Genomic DNA, 17,649 nt, shown 5'->3' with positions numbered 1-17,649 from the left:
TCTTTCTGTTATATTCTCCATGTGAAATTCATCTGCTGTGATCACTTGTATAACACATCTCTGCTGATGGAAATTTGTCAGACTGGAATTAAAGTCAGCAAGCGGGATTGTCACTGCAGTGTCTGCACATTGCGAAGCACTGGCTTCTGAGAATAGTCACACACAACGTTTCTAAAATGTGGAGGTGGCCTATCGCTGTGTGCACACACACAGGCACAGAAAATAGGAGCAGCAGGAGGCCATTCGGCCCTTCCAGCCTGCTTCACCATTAATTATGATCATGGCTGATCATCCAACTCAATAGCCTGATTCTGCATCCCCCCATATCTTGTGATCCCGTTCGCCTCAAGACTTATATCCAACTGCTTCCTGAAAGCACACCATGCTTTGGCCTCAACTGCTTCATGTGGAAGTCAATTCCCCACTCTCTGCATGAAGACATTTCTCCTCATCTCTACCCTGTAGTTCGGGACACCCCCACCATTGAGAACATCCTTCCTGCATCCACCCAATCCAATCCTGTTAGAATTTTATAGGTTTTTGAGAAATTCCTCCCTCTTTCTTCTGAACTCCAGCGAATACAATCCGAACTGTCTCAATCTCTCCTCATACATCAGCTTCATTGTGAGAGTCTCCCCATCCGCATTCAGCAGCTGACTATATATAAGATTGACTCTGTCTTTGATTGGAGGTGGTCATCGCCTGATATTTGTGTGGCATGAATGTTAGTTGCCACTTCTCAGCCCTAGTCTGGATATTGTCCAGATCTTGTTGCATTTGAGCATGGACTGCTTCAGTATCTGAGGAGTTGTGAATGATGCTACACATTGTGCAGTCATCAGCAAACATCCCCACTTCTGACCTTATGACGGAAGGAAGGTCATTAACGAAGCAGCTAAAGATGATTGGGTCTGGGACACTATGCTGAGGGTGTCCTGCAGAGATGTCCTGGAGCTGAGATCACTGACACTATGTGCCAGGTATGACTCCAATCAATGGAGAGTTGCCCCCTGATTCCCATTGACTCCAGTTTTGCTGGGACTCCTTGATGTCACACTCAGTTGAATGTGGCCTTGATGTCAAGGGGCAGTCACTCTCACCTCACCTCTGGAGTTCAGCTCTTTTGTCCATGCTTGAACCAAGACTGTAACAAGGTCAGGAGCTGAGTGACCCTGGCGAAACCCAAACTGGGCGTCACTGAGCAGGTTATTGCTGAGCAGGTGCTGCTTGACAGCGCTGTCGATGGCCCCTTCCACCACTTTACTGATGATCGAGAGTACACTGATGGGGCAGTAATTGGCTGGGTTGGATTTGTCCTGTTTCTTGTGTACAGGACATACCTGGGCAATTTTCCACATTGTCGGGTAGTCTGGTTGACACAAGGACATACGCTTATCAACCAAGCTACAAAAGCTGTAATAATTCTCCCCTCACGCTGATTCCTGAGATGCTGACAGATTCCGGAACATAAAGGATCATTCTGACTGCAGGAATGTATACCTGAACTCACAAGTAGGGGTTTCGCTGCTGCGGTCAACAGAAGTCACTGTGTCCCTTCAAACAAGAGAAACAGTCAGTCAGTCATTTTACCTGATGTGACCCGGGGTGTTAAATTCTGGAGACTGTTATCGAACGGACAACAGACGTGATTCCAGTGTCGAGTGTAAAATATTTCCCGATGGTACAACCAGGTGCAATGTTCGTATTATACTGTTTCACTGTATATTTGTTACTGAGATTCAATTTAACAAAAACTTTGAAGGGTTTCAAAGCTGCACATTGCTGAGTGTGTGTGTGTGTGTGTACATATATTATTGAGTGTGCATGTGTTTTAAGTTTCAGTGAGAGCCTGAGTATTTTTCAGAGAATCATAGAAACCCTGCAGTGCAGAAAGAGGCCATTTGGTCCATCGAGTCTGCACCGACCACAATCCCACCCAGGCCCTGCCCCATATCCCTACATATTTTACCTGCTAATCCCTCTAAACTACGCATCTCAGGACACTAAGGGGCAATTTTAGCATGGCCAATCAACTTAACCCGCACATCTTTGGACTGTGGGAGGGAACCGGAGCACCCGGAGGAAACCCACGCAGACACAAGGAGAATGTGCAAACTCCTCACAGACAGTGACCCAAGCCGGGAATCGAACCCAGGTCCCTGGAGCTGTGAAGCAGCAGTGCTAACCACTGTGCTACCGTACCGTACCGTGAGCGTCTGGGGTGAGTGTATGTTTGAGTTTGTTGTTTGTTTAAGGGTGTGTGCTTGTATGTGTGATTGTGTTTTATGTGTATGTTTATCTGGATGTCTCCGAGAGGGTAAGAAGCATATTAAAAAGGGAAGGTAATCAAACAGATGTAATTGTACACATTGGTGAAAATGACGTAGGTAGAAAGAGCAGGGGGGTTCATACGAGAGCAATTCAGGGAGATGGGTGCTAGGCTAAAAAATAAGGCCTCCAGGGTAGCAATCTCTGGACTGCTCCCAGTGCCCAGTGCTTGTGAGGCCAGGAACAGGGAGATTCTACAATTGAACACGTGGCTAAAGGACTGGTGCAAGAGGGAGGGTTTCAAATTCATAGATCATTGGGAAGTCTTCAAGAGAGGATGGCACCTGTACGGAAAGGATGGGTTACACCTTAACTGGAAGGGCACAAATATCCTGGCTGCAAGTTTTGCGAGAGTGTTTTGGCAGGGTTTAAACTAGTGTGGCAGGGAGGTGGGGATCAAAACAGTAGGTCAGTAGGTACTGAGGCTGGGGTCGAGCTGGGGGCCAGAGCAAGGCTAGCTAAGAAGAAGAGCATTCTGGAGCAGGATGACCTGAGTGGGCCTGGAGGTCTGGAGTGCATCTGGTTCAATGCAAGGAGCGGAACAGGTAAGACAGACGAACTTAGGCCTTAATGCTTACGCGGAATTTGGATGTGGTTGCGGTGACGGAGACATGGTTAAAAGAAGGACAGGACCGGCAGCTGAATATTCCGGGGTATAAGTGTTTTAGGCGAGAATGAGGAGGGGCTAAAAAAGGTGGGGGAGTAGCGGTATTAGTTCGGGAGCATATTACAGTGGTGCAGAGGGTGGACAATTTAGAGGGTCATGTAATGAGTCGCTGTGGGTGGAGCTCAGGAACAGGAAAGGTGCAATCACTATGCTGGGGCTATACTACAGGCCACCCAACAGCCCACGGGAAGTGAAGGAACGGATATGTCAGGAGATTCTGGATATGTGCAGAAAAAATAGGGTTGTTGTCGTGGGAGACTTCAATTTCCCTGGTCTAGACTGGAAAGTGCTTAGGGCTGGGGGTCTGGACAGGGAGGAATTTGTAAAATGCATACTGGAAGGTTCTTTGGAACAGTGTGTAGATAGCCCAACTAGAGAGGGGGCTATACTGGATCTAGTTCTGGGAAATGGGCCCGGTCAGGTCGTCAAAGTTTCGGCAGGGGAACATGTGGCAAAGAGTGACCACAACTCTGTTAACTTTAGGATAGTAATGGACAAGGACGAGTGCTGTCCTCAGGGTAGGGTGCTAAATTGGGGGAAGGCTAACTATAGCCGGATTAGGCAGGAATTGGGGGCCGTTGATTGGGAGAGGCTGTTCGGGGGTAAGTCCACGTCTGGCATGTGGGAGTCTTTTAAGGAACAGTTGATAAGGCTGCAGGACAGGCATGTGCCTGTAAAAAGGAAGGATAGGAAAGGTGGGATTCAAGAGCCGTGGATAACCAGGGAAATTGAGGATCTGATCAAAAAGAAAAGAGAGGCGTACGTTAGGTCCAGGCAACTGAAAACAGATGGAGCTCTGGAGGAATACAGGGAGAGTAGGAAAGAACTCAAACGGGGAGTTAGATGGGCAAAAAGAGGTCACGAAATGTTCTTGGCAGACAGGATTAAGGATAACCCTAAGGCACTTATTCATATGTTAGGAACAAAAGAGTTGTCAGGGAAAAAGTCGGACCTATTAGGGACAAAGGAGGGGAATTATGCTGAGAACCCAAGGGAATAGGGGAAATCCAAAATGAATACTTTGCATCGGTATTCACAAAGGAGAGGGACTTGTTGACTGGGAGTGTCTCAGAGGGAGGTGTTGACCCGTTATAGAGAATCTCCATTACAAGGGAGGAAGTGTTAGGTTTTTTAGGTAACATTAAAACTGACAAATCCCCAGGGCCTGATGGCATCTATCCTAGACTGCTCAGGGAGACAAGAGATGTAATTGCTGGGCCTCTGACGGAAATCTTTGTCTCTTCATTGGACACAGGTGAGATCCCTGAGTATTGGAGGATAGTGAATGTGGTACCGTTATTTAAGAAGGGTAGCAGGGATAACCCGGTTAATTATAGGCCAGTGAGCTTGACGTCCATGTAGGGAAGTTGTTGGAGAGGAATCTTAGAGACAGGATGTATGCACATTTAGAACGGAACAATCTCATTCGTGACAGACAGCATGGTTTTGTAAGAGGGAGGTCGTGCCTTACAAATTTGGTGGAGTTTTTTGAGGAAGTGACAAAAACGGTTGACGAAGGAAGGGCCGTGGATGTCGTCGATATGGATTTCAGTAAGGCATTTGACAAAGTCCCTCATGGCAGATTGATTAAGAAGGTTAAGGCTCATGGGATACAAGGAGAGGTGGCTAGATGGGTAGAGAACTGGCTTGGCCGCAGGAGACAGAGTGTAGCAGTCGAAGGGTCTTTTTCTGGCTGGAGGTCTGTGACCAGTGGTGTTCCGCAGGGCTCTGTACTGGGACCTCTGCTATTTGTGACATATATAAATGATTTGGAAGAAGGTGTAACTGGTGTTATCAGCAGGTTTGCGGATGACATGACGATGGCTGGACTTGCGGATAGCGATGAACATTGTCGGACAATACAGCAGGATATAGATAGGCTGGAAAATTGGGTGGAGAAATGGCAGATGGAATTTAATCCAGATAAATGCGAAGTGATGCATTTTGGATGAACTGATGTAGGGGGGAGTTATACAATAAATGGCAGAGCCATCAAGAGTATAGAAACACAGAGGGACCTAGGTGTGCAAGTCCACAAGTCCTTGAAGGTGGCAGCACAGGTGGAGAAGGTGGTGAAGAAGGCACATGGTATGCTTGCCTTTACAGGATGGGGTATGGAGTATAAAAGCTGGAGTCTGATGTTGCAGCTGTATAGAATGCTGGTTCGGCTACATTTGGAGTACTGCGTCCAGTTCTGGTCACCGCACTACCAGAAGGAGGTGGAGGCATTGGAGAGAGTGCAGAGAAAGTTTACCAGGATGTTGCCTGGTATGGAGGGTCTTAGCTATGAGGAGAGATTGGGTAAACTGGGCTTATTCTCCCTGGAAAGATGGAGAATGAGGGGAGACCTAAGAGAGGTGTGCAAAATTATGAAGGGTATAGATAGGGTGAACAGTGGGAAGCTTTTTCCCAGGTCGGAGGTGACGATCACGAGGGGTCACGGGCTCAAGGTGAGAGGGGCAAGGTATAACTCAGATATCAGAAGGATGTTTTTTACACAGAGAGTGGTGGGGGCCTGGAATGTGCTGCCAAGTAGGGTGGTGGAGGCAGACACGCTGGCAACGTTTAAGACTTACCTGGATAGTCACATGAGCAGTCTGGGAATGGAGGGATACAAACAAATGGTCTAGTTGGACCAATGAGTGGCACAGGTTTGGAGGGCCGAAGGGCCTGTTTCCTGTGCTGTACTGTTCTTTGTTCTTTTTGTTCTTTGTTAGTCTGCTTATCTACAAGTAATTTGCTCTGTGTGGCTTTGTCGGTGTGGGTTTGAGTTGGGGAAGCGAGTGTCTTAAATACAAAAGACGCAATGCATCAAAAGAGCACAAATTGTTCTGAACATTCAGTGATTGTGAGCATTGTGGAGAGAACAAGTCATTGAAATTTAACACTAATGGTCTCACCTGGGTTCACTGCTGCCTCCCCTCTTCCCTGGGAAACAAACACATGTGTTAGAAATCGAGAACAAGTTATTTGTCCACAAAATAGGAGCTTGAGAAATAATCAAAGAGCAGAGAGGGTCTCTGAGACTCCCAGTGACCCATCGAAATGTGAATGGTGGCTTCCCGGGTGGTTGACTGGTTTACTGATTCTGAATCCTGGACTAAGTGCCTCGAATGGTTAGTTAACCTCCCAACCTGAGTGGTTGCAGCTGAGGTGTCCATGGATGGTGCTGTGTGCGGCAATTATAAAGACAAATGTTTAATATTGACCACACAACAATGTCGTTGAGGGATGGGGGTGAGTGTAATGAAGGTGGAGATGTTAAAGGACAGAATTCAGAGTGTGACTGAGATCGCTGAGCAGCCCAGGTTGAGCAAGTCATGGGGATCAGCATTGAGACCAGGAGGCGATAGGTGGAAGTGGCAACGGGAGAGAACAGTTCCAGGGAGGAGGAGGTCTGTTCTGCTCAGAGGTGGGAGGAATGTGCAAAGCATGAATGAAATGGAAAGTTCCGGTGAGTTAAGAATGACGATAAGCCACGCTCGCACTCAGACAAGAACAAGTCTGGAATATTTACCGAGTGGAAGATTGTTTGAGAGGCTTTGAACAGGAAGCTTTGTGAACAATGGGAACATTAATATAGCAGCTCATCGATCAAACACTCTCTCAATAATGCTGTCTGTGGATGTGGGGAACTGGGAAAGGAGAGAGGATTTCCTCAACACAGCAGCTTTGTTCGTAAGATATAGGAGCAGAATTAGACCATTCGGCCCATCGAGTCCACTCCGTCATTCGATCATGGCTAATATGCTCCTCCTCCTGATAACCTTTCAACCCCTGACCAATTAAAAATCTGTCTAACTCCTCCTTAAATTTACTCACTGTCCCAGCATCCACCGCACTTTGGGGTCGCGAATTCCACAGATTCACAACCCTTTGGGAGAAGTAGTTTCTCCTCAACTCTGTTTTAAATTTGCTTCTCCTTATCCTCAGACTATGACCGCTCGCCCGAGAAGGTCCCACCAGCGGAAGCATCCGCTCCACGTCTACTTTATCCATACCATTTTATCATCTTGAATACCTCAATTTGATCTCCCCTCATTCTTCTAAATTCCAGAGAGTGTCGGCCTAAACTGTTCAATCTCTCTTCATGCAACAAACCCCTCATCTCTGGATTCAACTTCGTGAACCTCCTCTGAACTGCCTCCAATGCCCTACATCTTTCCTCAAACACAGGGACCAAAACTGTGCACAATATTCCAGCTGCGGCCTCACCAATGCCTTGTATAGTTGCAACACTGTCTCCTTACCTTTCTATTCTATTCCTTTAGCTATAAATTCAACATTCCATTTGCTTTCTTTATTATCTGCTGAACCTGCATGCCAGTTTTCTGTGACTCCTGAACGAGGACACCCAGATCCCTCTGTACCGGAGCACCCCGAAGTCTCTCCCCATTTAGTTAATAAGTCGCCTCCCCATTGTTGCGACCAAAATGCATGACCTCACATTTCTCCACGTTAAACTCCATCTGCCACATTTTGGCCCATTTCCTCCCCGATCTGTATCCATTTGTAAGGTTCTTATTTCCTCATTGCAACTTCCTGTCCCGCCTATTTTTGTGTCGTCTACAAATTTGGCTAGAGAGCCTTCTATGCCTGTATCCAAGTCATTAATATAGATTGTAAATAGCTGGGGCCCAAAGACCGAACCCTGTGCCACCCCAATAGTTACTTCTTGCAATCCAGAGAAAAAACATTTATCCCGACTCTCTGTCTTCTGTCCATCAGCCAGTCACCGATCCAAGATAATAAATTACCCCTAATCCCATGTGAACTAACCTTGTGAATTAACCTTTTGTGTGGCACCTCATCCAATGCCCCCTGGAAGCCCAGATATATTACATCTACAGGATCCCATTCGTCACTTTGCTTGTTTCATCCGCAAAGAACTCCAGCAAATTAGTCAAACATGATTTGCCTTTCATAAAGCCATGCTGACTCTGATGGATGGTGTTTTGACTTTCCAAATGTCCTGTTTTTTTTAAAATACTTTTCCAATTCAATCAAATCAAATCCAATTCAGAGTCCCAACAAGTTGAGACATTTCAGATCCAGGCTGACAAGACAGGGCGAGCGACCAAACCACCCTGTCCTGGGCCTGATCTACATGAGCCAAGTTGATTGGAGGAGGGGGAGGTTCCTCCTCCAAGACTTGAGCTCATTTGCATCTTAGCCAAAAGGCCGAGATGCCGCTTTTAAAAATTGCTTCATATGAAACATATGAAGCTTCAATGTAACCCAATGACCTCAACTAAGTCCAGCGTCCCATCCATACTACACTTGATCTTAGCCAAAAGGCCGAGAAGCGAATGTCCTGATATTGCTTCCTTGATGATTGATTCTATCACTTTCCCAACAGGTGTTAAACTAATTGGTCTGTAATTTCCCACCTGTTGCCTCCCTTTTTGAACAAGAGAACATTCACATTATTCCAATCCACTGGAACCTTTCCTATGTCCAGGGAATTTTAGAATATAAGAACCAATGGATCCACTCTCTCCATCGCCACTTCTTTTAATGCCCTAGGATGTTGGCCATCAGGCCCGGGGGACTTATCTGCCCTCAATCCCAATAGTTTGCTCAGTACCTTTTCCCTATCAATGTTGATTGTACTAAGTTCTACCCTTTCTATTAACTCTGACTTGCCTGTTCCTATAGGAATGGTACGAGTGTCCTCCACCCTGAAAACTGAGGCAAAGCATTGATTTAGTATCTCTGCCATTTCAGTGTTCCCCACTATTAACTCTCCAGTTTCATATTCTAAGGGACCAACGTTCACCCTCGCGACTCTCTTCTATTTGCTCAATGATTGACAAGAGCCATCGGCTGAGTGAATTGAAGATCAGAGAGTTGTTCCTCAGGGGATAGAGATGAAGAATTGGAGTGTGACAAACACCTTAAGGGAAAGTGCCCATTGAGTAGTTTTGTTCGTCTAATGGAGGGGGTGAGTTTAAATGTGATGTGTGGGGTAATATCAAATAAAATGCCCATTTCATTCCAGGAGGGTAAGACAAGGGGTAACAGCAGGGGACTGGGGAGCAGAATGGGGTGAAGCATCCCATGAGAAAGGTTTGTTTCTTTGACACTCAAAGGCAAGAGACTTCCAGACAATGAAGGCCATTCAACACATCTTCACACATTCCCCAGAATGTCGCAACGCTGCCCCCAAGCCCATTGCAGCATCCAAATAACCCTCAATGATTCCAAGACATTCACCCTCAGTACAGGCATTGGGAGCCACTTCTTAGCCTCACCACTGTTTCCAAACTTTCCTTACATTGGTCAATCATTGTGGTAAAACAATTAAACTAAATCAAATCAACTGAGGACAAATAAACATTCTGTTAATCTTTTTTTTGCAAATCAATGAAATGAGGGATAAATCGGTAAATATTCTGTTAATCCTTTTGGCAAAACAATTAACCTAAATTAAATTAACTGAGGGACAAATCAAAAGGGGCAGTCCCCAAAAAGAAGGGAAGCGCCTGAAACAAAAGACAAAGTAGAAATGAAACTTAAAACATCTAACGAAAATCTGATTAAAGGGGTCGATCATGTACCCCAGTCCCGGCGGTGCCCAACGGGCACAGAAAGCCTCAACATTGCCCTCGGACACCGCATGCTCTCTCTCCAGGGACACCCGGCCGCAAATGTAACCGTGGCAGAGGGGCAGACAGTCGAGTTGGACGACCCCGTCGGTTGCCCGCTGCCTTGTTTATGGCAAATTTAGCCAGGCTCAGGAGCAGGTTCACGAGGAGGTCTTCCACCTTCCCCGCCCCCTTCTGCACCGGGTGTCCGTCGATCAGGAGCGTAGGACTGAAGTGGAAACAAAACATCAACAGAAGGTTTTTCAAGTCACTAAAAAGGGTGCACAGCCTGAGACATTCAACGTAGACATGGCTCATGGACTCCACAAGATTGCAAAAAGGGAATGCTGGGATACCGTGAACTGGTGTAACCTTCGATTGTACAGAATTGCTGCACGGACCACCCTCCACCCCAGGCCCCCAAGATAGTGGAGGAGGATCCCTCCGTAAAGGGACCTCCACTGGGGACCTCCGCCACTGGAAGGCAACAAGGCCCACCAAGGTATGTGTGGGTGATGTGTGAGGAGACGGTAGTGGAAGGTGTGCAGCAGCAGCCTGTACACGAAGCGCCTCTGTGCAGTGGCAAAGGACACGGAGGACATTTCCGTGAGACGGCTCAAGCTGTGGGCACCTGACCTGGGGGGTGGGGTTTAGGCTTGGGGCAAATGTGAAATTTTGTCCGAGCAGGGGTACGCTCAGACGGGATCCCACTGCACAGTTGTGCCTCCTCCAGATCACGTGTGCCCTCGGGTCTGAGGACGATGGTTCTAAGGTTTTGGATGGCATTGGCCGCTACTCCAGGCGGGGGAGAGCTGCCATGCGAGGCAATCATGTTCCAGACTTTGAGAAGGTCCTGGTAAAAGACGGGCAATGCCAACGAGGAGTTTTGAAGACCCTCCAGATCTATGTACTGGAGATGCACGTCATTATTCAGACCGTGCACCTGGTGGAAGAAATATGTCGCTCGGGCACACCGTCAGTGACGCGGTTTAATGTAAAGGTATCTCTGTAGGATCTGAAGGTGGAAGGTCGCCACCTGGTTGTGAAGGAGCATGCCAGCGCCTGACCGCCCTCCCTGAGTGGGAGATTCAGAACCTCAACAGAGATCTGGTGCAGCCTGCTGTCCCAGAAGATCCGGATGGGGGTTCTCTGTATGTTTGTGATAAACTCGGGGGAGGGGTCAAATTGACCAGCCGGTACCACAGCATGGAGGCGATCAGCTGGTTTCTGATGAGAACTCGGGCCCTGTACGACAGCACTCGGAACAGTCCTGTCCAGCGACTCAGGCGAGTGGTGACTTTGGCCTCCGGCTCCTGCCAGTTCGCCGGCCAGGATTCCTCAGCCAGGCAAAAATGGATTCCCAAGTAGAGGAGGCTGGTCCTGCTCCAGGTGAAAGGCCTGAGCTCCCCCGGGAGGGGGGTCCATCTGCCACGGACCGACCAGGAGTCCGGAGCACTTGGTCCAGTTGATCCTGGCAGAGGACGCAGCGGAGTACACGGTCTGGCACTCGCACATCCTCTTCTGGTCAGCTGGGATTTTGAACATGAGGAACACGTCGTCAGTGTAAGCTGACAGGACCACTCTGATGCTCGGCCTGCGCAGAGTCAGACCCAACAAGCTCCCCCGCAAGAGGCGCAGGAATGGCTCCACGCAAATCGAATATAGTTGGCCAGACAAGGGGCAGCCCTGCCGCACTCCTCTCCCAAAGAAAAGGGGCGCCCTCAGCCCTCACCTGTTAACTTTAATGAGACACTCTGCGGCAGCGTACAGTAATCGGATCCGGGGGGACAAAGTGCGTCCCAAACCCGAATGCCCACAGAGTTCCGAGCAGATACTTGTGACCCTCCTTGTCGAACGCCTTCTCCTGAACAAGGGACAGGAACGCACTTGACAGACGAGCCCTCTGGGAATGGTGGATTAGGTCCTGGTCCAGATGGAGATTATCATGTATCGAATGGCCTGGGACCGTGTCGGACTGGTCAGAGTGGATTACGTGGTCCAGCACGGTACCAAGGCGTGTTGACACAGCCTTGACAAACATTTTATAGTCCGTGCTGAGGAGGGAGACTGGGCGCCAGTTTTGTAGGTGGTTGAGATCCCTCTTATTGGGCAGCAGGGCAATGATGGCCCTGTGTCAAGAAAGGGGCATCTCCCCAGTCGCAGTAATCTTCCCCCAGGATCCCCGCATAGTCATTCCCCAAGAAGTTCCAGTGCGCCCTGAAGAACTCCACTGTCAGCCCATCCAACCCTGGGGCTTTTCTCCTTGGGAGGCTGTCGAGGGCGCCGGCGAGCTCTCCCAGGCTTATCGGAGCTTCAAGCCCATCAGTGCCCTCCGGAATGACCTGCGGCAGGTCCTCCCACAAAACTCTGCGAGCATCCTCGCAGGACGGATCCGGAGAGAAAAGGGCAGTGTAATAGTTCCAGGCAATAGCCCTAATGCCGTTCGGATCCCAAACAGGGGATCCGTCACTGGCCCAGAGCATAAAGAACTGCTGATGGGTCACCTATTTAATTTGCCAGAGAGTAGAAGAAGGGGGAGCTGCGGTTCAGGTCTGTGTGGATCTGGATCAGCAACCTTACGTATGCACCACGAGATCCGACAAGTTGCAGATCCTGCAGCGCGTCCTTCTCTCTGTACGTCAGCCGCAGGGATGGGTCCTCATCGGACTGAACAAGGAGTGACTCCAGGTTGAAATCCTCCTGCTCTAATTCTTCGGCCCTGGATTTCTGCCTTTTTGTCGCCCCCCCGCCCCCCTCACCCTCGCATACTCCTGACGGAAGATACAGATGTGAGTCTTGCCCACATCCCACCATAGCCTCAAGGAGGGGAAGCCTCTCCGGTTCCTTCTCCAGCCTGTCGGAAACGATAAAACAAACCCAGGAATCCCCCCCCCCCCGGCCCCGCCCCAACCCCACCCTTCCCTCCCGCCCGGGAGGCGAGATGGAACAAAATCTGCCCACACCAGGTGGTGGTCCGAGCACGGTACCTGCTGTAAGGGCGCCGACGGAACGCCAGCCAGATGTGTAAGCCTTCAAAATGTAAAGGTGGTTCTTTCTGGATGCTCCAGTTCCAGGCTCTACAAATGTGAAGGCCCTGGAGCCAGGATGGAGATGTCTCCAGACGTCCACCAAGTTGTATGTCCCAAGCAGGTCCCGCAACTTCACCATCGCCCGGGTGCTGTGCCAGGAGCCCGTGCGGTCCCGGGCCTCGAGGGTGCAACTGAAATCCTCCTTGACCCTCAAGATCTCTGGCTGAAAATGTGGGGCCAACAAGACAACCACCTCACTTAAATTGGGTGTGATATGGCTCATGTAGAACCCTCGCCACTCCAGAACCACGTGGTTTCATCTCCCGGGATGGTGTGGGTTTCTTGCAGGAGGCACACCGCATACTTCCCGTCCCAGAGGACCGAGAAGTTCTGGAACCTGCGTTGTACCTCTCTGCCGCTGTTGGCATTGAGGCTGGCGAGAGTCACCTTCATGTCAGAAGCGTTATGTTTCTGACACCATCACCACTTATCTACTGTTCTGAGGGAGCTGTGGCGCAAGACGCCATCATCCAATCCCTCATGAGCCCAGAAAGGAATCTTTTTACCTGCCGCTGCTCATTATCACCCAGGCCCGGCACCGCCTGAGGGAAGGCTCACGTGGACCGGATCAGCAGCGTCAGATCCAACCAGCGGTCGAGGGCGAGCTGGGCTCTATTCTTGTGACTGAGATGTTTCTGCAAAATGGCCCCAGTTCCCCAGGGGGGATGAGGGGTGACTCGGTGGGGGGCACGAAGGAGTCCACTGCCTCACTGCAGGTGGACTCGAAACCAATCCCCGTGCCCAACACCAAGCAGCTCTCCTCCTCCGGGCAGTTCCCCTCCGACTCTGAGTCCCCGCAGCAGTGAGTGCGGTGGATGGCACAGAGTCGCCAACTAGGCCGAGCTCCACCTCGATCTCACCCTCGTGATTGACGGAGGAGGGTTTCCCTTTGGGCTCCTCCCTGGTTTCTGGGTCCAAGTGCGGCAGAGGTTTAGACCCTTGCTCTGCCCCAGACACCGGGACACCCCAGCAGTCCTGAGAGATCTCTGGTTCTGGGGTAGGGGTGTCCAGTGTTAGAGGCCAGGACGGAGAGGGGGGTTCCTCCTCCCCACCACCACTCAGGGATGTAATTAGCGGGGTGCCGTCGCAGTCCTCCAGAGTTTGGAAAACAAACTCCTCCGGGGTGCTAAGTTGCACCGGGTGGAACGAGGCTACGGGCCTCGCACCCGGCCTCAGGGACTCCCGCTTGGGGGAACTGCAGCAGCAGATGTTTGCTTTTCCTTTTCTTCTTGCCCCGCTCTGGGGGCAAGGTGCAAAAACAGGCGGGGGTAGGGCAGGCGACGGTATGAATGTGGGGAAGGGAAGAGCGGCACTATCTCTTTACTGGGGGAGGGGGCTTAGGGAGACCCAAGGGTCTTGGGATTCCCTTCCTCCGTGGTGTAGCGCCTCTTCTTCACCCTAGCAGGGGATGCATTCCTTGCCTTGCCTCCCACCTTACTCCCTTGTCCCTTCGGTCTCGTTTTCCCTACTTCTGTGGGTGTTGTCACTGGTTCAAGGACATGTAACGCCCCCCCCAACTCCTCACCACACACCCCCCACTCCTCACCCACCCCTCCCCCCCCTCGTGCATCCAAATCCGGGAACTCGTGCAGAAATGACACCAAGCTCAGCATGCGGTGCTGGGGTGCGAACGGGTCCGGTTGATGGAGTGCGAGGAGGCCCGGAGGTATTCTTTTCCCCTGAAGCAGCGGGGCACTGGGGGTCGGGGTTTCTTTCCCCTTTTAGGTCTTCTGCCGTGCCCTCTGGCCATGCGGACACTCTCCCCGCCCCCCCCCCTCCCTCCCCCACCCCGGCCAGGCGAACAAAGACCTTGCACCAGAAGGATGTAAATGTGCTGTAGGGAGCCGTCCCGAAGGCCGAGTGGGATGGAGTCACCCCGGAACTGACCTTCACTGGAAGATAGAGGTGGGGGAGGAGGAGCTCAGCCGGGATATAGGGCGGGACATTTGAAGGAATCATTTTCTGGGCAGTGGTCTCAAGTGGGTCCACTGCCAGGAATGTTCCGCCCCCCGTGAGCCCCTTGTCCAGGGCGAGGTGGACCACCTGCTCAACTTGAACGAAAAGTCGGCTTTGCCGTACATTTTTGAGGCCGCTACAATGTCCGAGGGGCCAACAACCCCGGCCATTGCCTGGACACAAGCCTCGATGGCCATCTTGGGGTGGGTGTAGCACTTCACCCCGAGTTTCTTGGTTACTAGTTTGAAAGTCCAAGCTTAACTCTCACCAGCTTGTTACTGGCTTCCTTTGTCTTTCCTGCAATGTTCCAGATTCCATACCATCTCCTCTCTGAACAACCTGCATCAAACCATCTCTCCAAGCTCTCACTCCATTCCTCATAACCTCAGAGCTTTGCGAGGGGAGGCATTCAAATTTTTTTGGATCATCCTGTGAGACACTGTCTCCAGGCAAGCCAAAGTCGAACCTGGCTAAAATTAGCTGTATGGCTGTGGTCTGCATCACAAGCCCAGCCATCTGTTTAGCTCTTCAGAACACAATGCCGTTGAATATTCGTGTGTCTATCTGACAGGTGGTAGAGTTGATATTTCCCACTTTTCCATTCCACACAACTCTATTTTCTACCGACTATTCTTCAAGCTTCACCCTTGAAATGGGGCTCCACTATACTTGATGTCAGGAGAGGGTGGTTGTATTAGCCAATTGGTTCAGAGTGATCATGAAGAGATGACAGTTACCTTGGCATGTCTGATGACCAGTTCTTGCACTGAACCTGACCTACCTTTCCTCCAGAGGCAGAGCTCCAGCAGAGCGAGGATGAGAATCAGACCCACGGCAGAACCAATGCCAGCCACTAGGGGAGCCACAGAGCTATTTTCTGAATGAGATACAGGGAGAGAGAGCAGAACATTGTCAATAAACAGCTTCAACACGAGGTGAATAAGCTGGAACTGAATGCAGGACAGAAATTGAACCTGAAAAACTGCAGACACAAAGTTAGCTCCAGATCAGAAGGAGAAAGCAAAATAAAACAATGAGTTAAAAACCTGATGTAGGGTCATAACACCATCCAAAAGAGTAGGAGGCATTTTGGCCCATCATGTCTGATCTATCCCATTAAATGCCCGACTTAATTAGTCCCATTCCCCCACCCAACATTTTTGTTCCTCATCATCTCTTAACATTTCTTCCGATGAGTATTGTCAATTCTCCTTTGAGAGCTACCGAATATTCTTCCACTGTGATTTCTACAGGTGTTCCAGATCGCAGAAACCTGCTACATACAGGGAACCAAAGAACTAATACTAATCTCCATTCTCATTGTTTTGTCAATTATCTTAAATTTATGTCTCCTGGTTAAAAACACCCTCACCAGCGTACAGAGCACCTCAGAGTTGGCCAGCCATCTGTTTAGCTCTTCAGAATGCAGTGCCGCTGAATATTGCACAAATGTCAGGGCAGTTTGACCTGTTAGGTTGCTAGTTAGTGTAACCAGGAAAGATCAGAGATTGAAACTAAAACCGGGAAACCGTTTTATTAAAATCAGATGGATATATTTATTGACTGTGAATCTCACTCACCTCTCACTGTGATGCTTACAGATTCACTGTCACCCGAGGTTAGGTTCCTTCCATACATAAGAAATAGGAGCAGGAGTAGGCCATCTGGCCCTTCGAGCCTGCCCCACCATTCAACAAAATCATGGCTGATCTGAAGCAAATCAGTTCCACTTACCCGCCTGCTCCCCATATCCCCCTTTTCGATCAGAAAACTATCTACCCGTGATTTAAACATATTCAACAAGGAAGCCTCCACCACTTCAATGGGCAGAGAATTCCAGAGATTCACTACCCTCTGAGAGAAGAAGTTCCCCCTCAACTCTGTTCTGAACCGGCCCCCCCTTATTTTGAGGCTGTGCCCTCTAGTTCTGCTTTCCCTTTGAAGTGGAAAGAATCTCTCCACCTCTACCCTATCCAGCCCCTTCATTATCTTGCTTCTCGGCCTTTTGGCTAAGATCAAGTGTAGTAGGATTGGATGCTGCACTTGGTTGAGGTCATTGGGTTACATTGAAGCTTCATATGTTTCATATGAAGCAATTTTTAAAAGCTGCATCCCGGCCTTTTGGCTAAGATGCAAATGAGCTCAAGTCTTGGAGGAGGTGTTGCTTTGCTCCTCCAATCAACTTGGCTCATGTAGATCAGGCCCAGGACAGGGTGATTTGGTCGCTCGTCCTGTCTTGTCAGCCTGGATCTGAAATGTCTCAACTTGTTGAGACTCTGAATTGGATTTGATTTGATTGAATTGGAAAAGTATAAAAAAAAATATGTCTCTATAAGATCACTCGGCCTTTTGGCTAAGATGAAGTATATGGACGGCAGCCCATGGTCGGCTGCACTTGGTTGAGGTCATTGGGTTGCGCTGGGGCTTCATATGTTTCATATGAAGCAATTTTTAAAAGCGGCATCTCGGCCTTTTGGCTAAGATGCAAATGAGCTCAAGTCCTGGAGGAGGAACCTCCCCCTTCTCCAACCAGCTTGGCTCATGTAGATCAGGCCCAGGACAGGGTGGTTTGGTCGCTCACCCTGTCTTGTCAGCCTGGATCTGAAATGTCTCAACTTGTTGAGACTCTGAATTGGATTTGATTTGATTGAATTGGAAAAGTATATTAAAAAAAATATGTCTCTATAAGATCACCCCTCATCCTTCTCATTCACATCATTCACATCAGCTTCATACCGACAGGTATAATTTCCTATATTAGAGTGATCAATATTCTTGACGGTGAAGGTGACGGAATGTGTGTCTGCAGCAGGAGACTTGACGCTGACTAATTCCATTTCTCATTGCCTGTATAAGTAAAATGCAATGGCAGGATTGTCGCGGGGGCTGCTACAGTTAAAGGTGACATCTCCACCCTGAGCAGCAACATCAGAATCCACCCAGAAATGTGGCTTATTCAGAACTGCAATTGGAAAGAGAGAAGTGGTGACGATTGATTGTAAATTCAATGCTGAGTTGTAGG

At 49.4% G+C, this 17,649-nt stretch overlaps 1 pseudogene; it reads right to left on the bottom strand.

Moving 5' to 3' along the window:
• Window positions 1-8,095: 8,095 nt before the first annotated feature.
• On the bottom strand, window positions 8,096-8,305 carry LOC144485353 (U2 spliceosomal RNA; annotated as a pseudogene).
• Window positions 8,306-17,649: the final 9,344 nt, after the last annotated feature.

Source organism: Mustelus asterias, unplaced genomic scaffold (genome assembly GCF_964213995.1).
Source record: "Mustelus asterias unplaced genomic scaffold, sMusAst1.hap1.1 HAP1_SCAFFOLD_188, whole genome shotgun sequence".
NCBI classification, from domain to species: Eukaryota; Metazoa; Chordata; class Chondrichthyes; order Carcharhiniformes; family Triakidae; genus Mustelus; species Mustelus asterias.
This window is presented reverse-complemented; position numbering and strand designations above follow the sequence as displayed.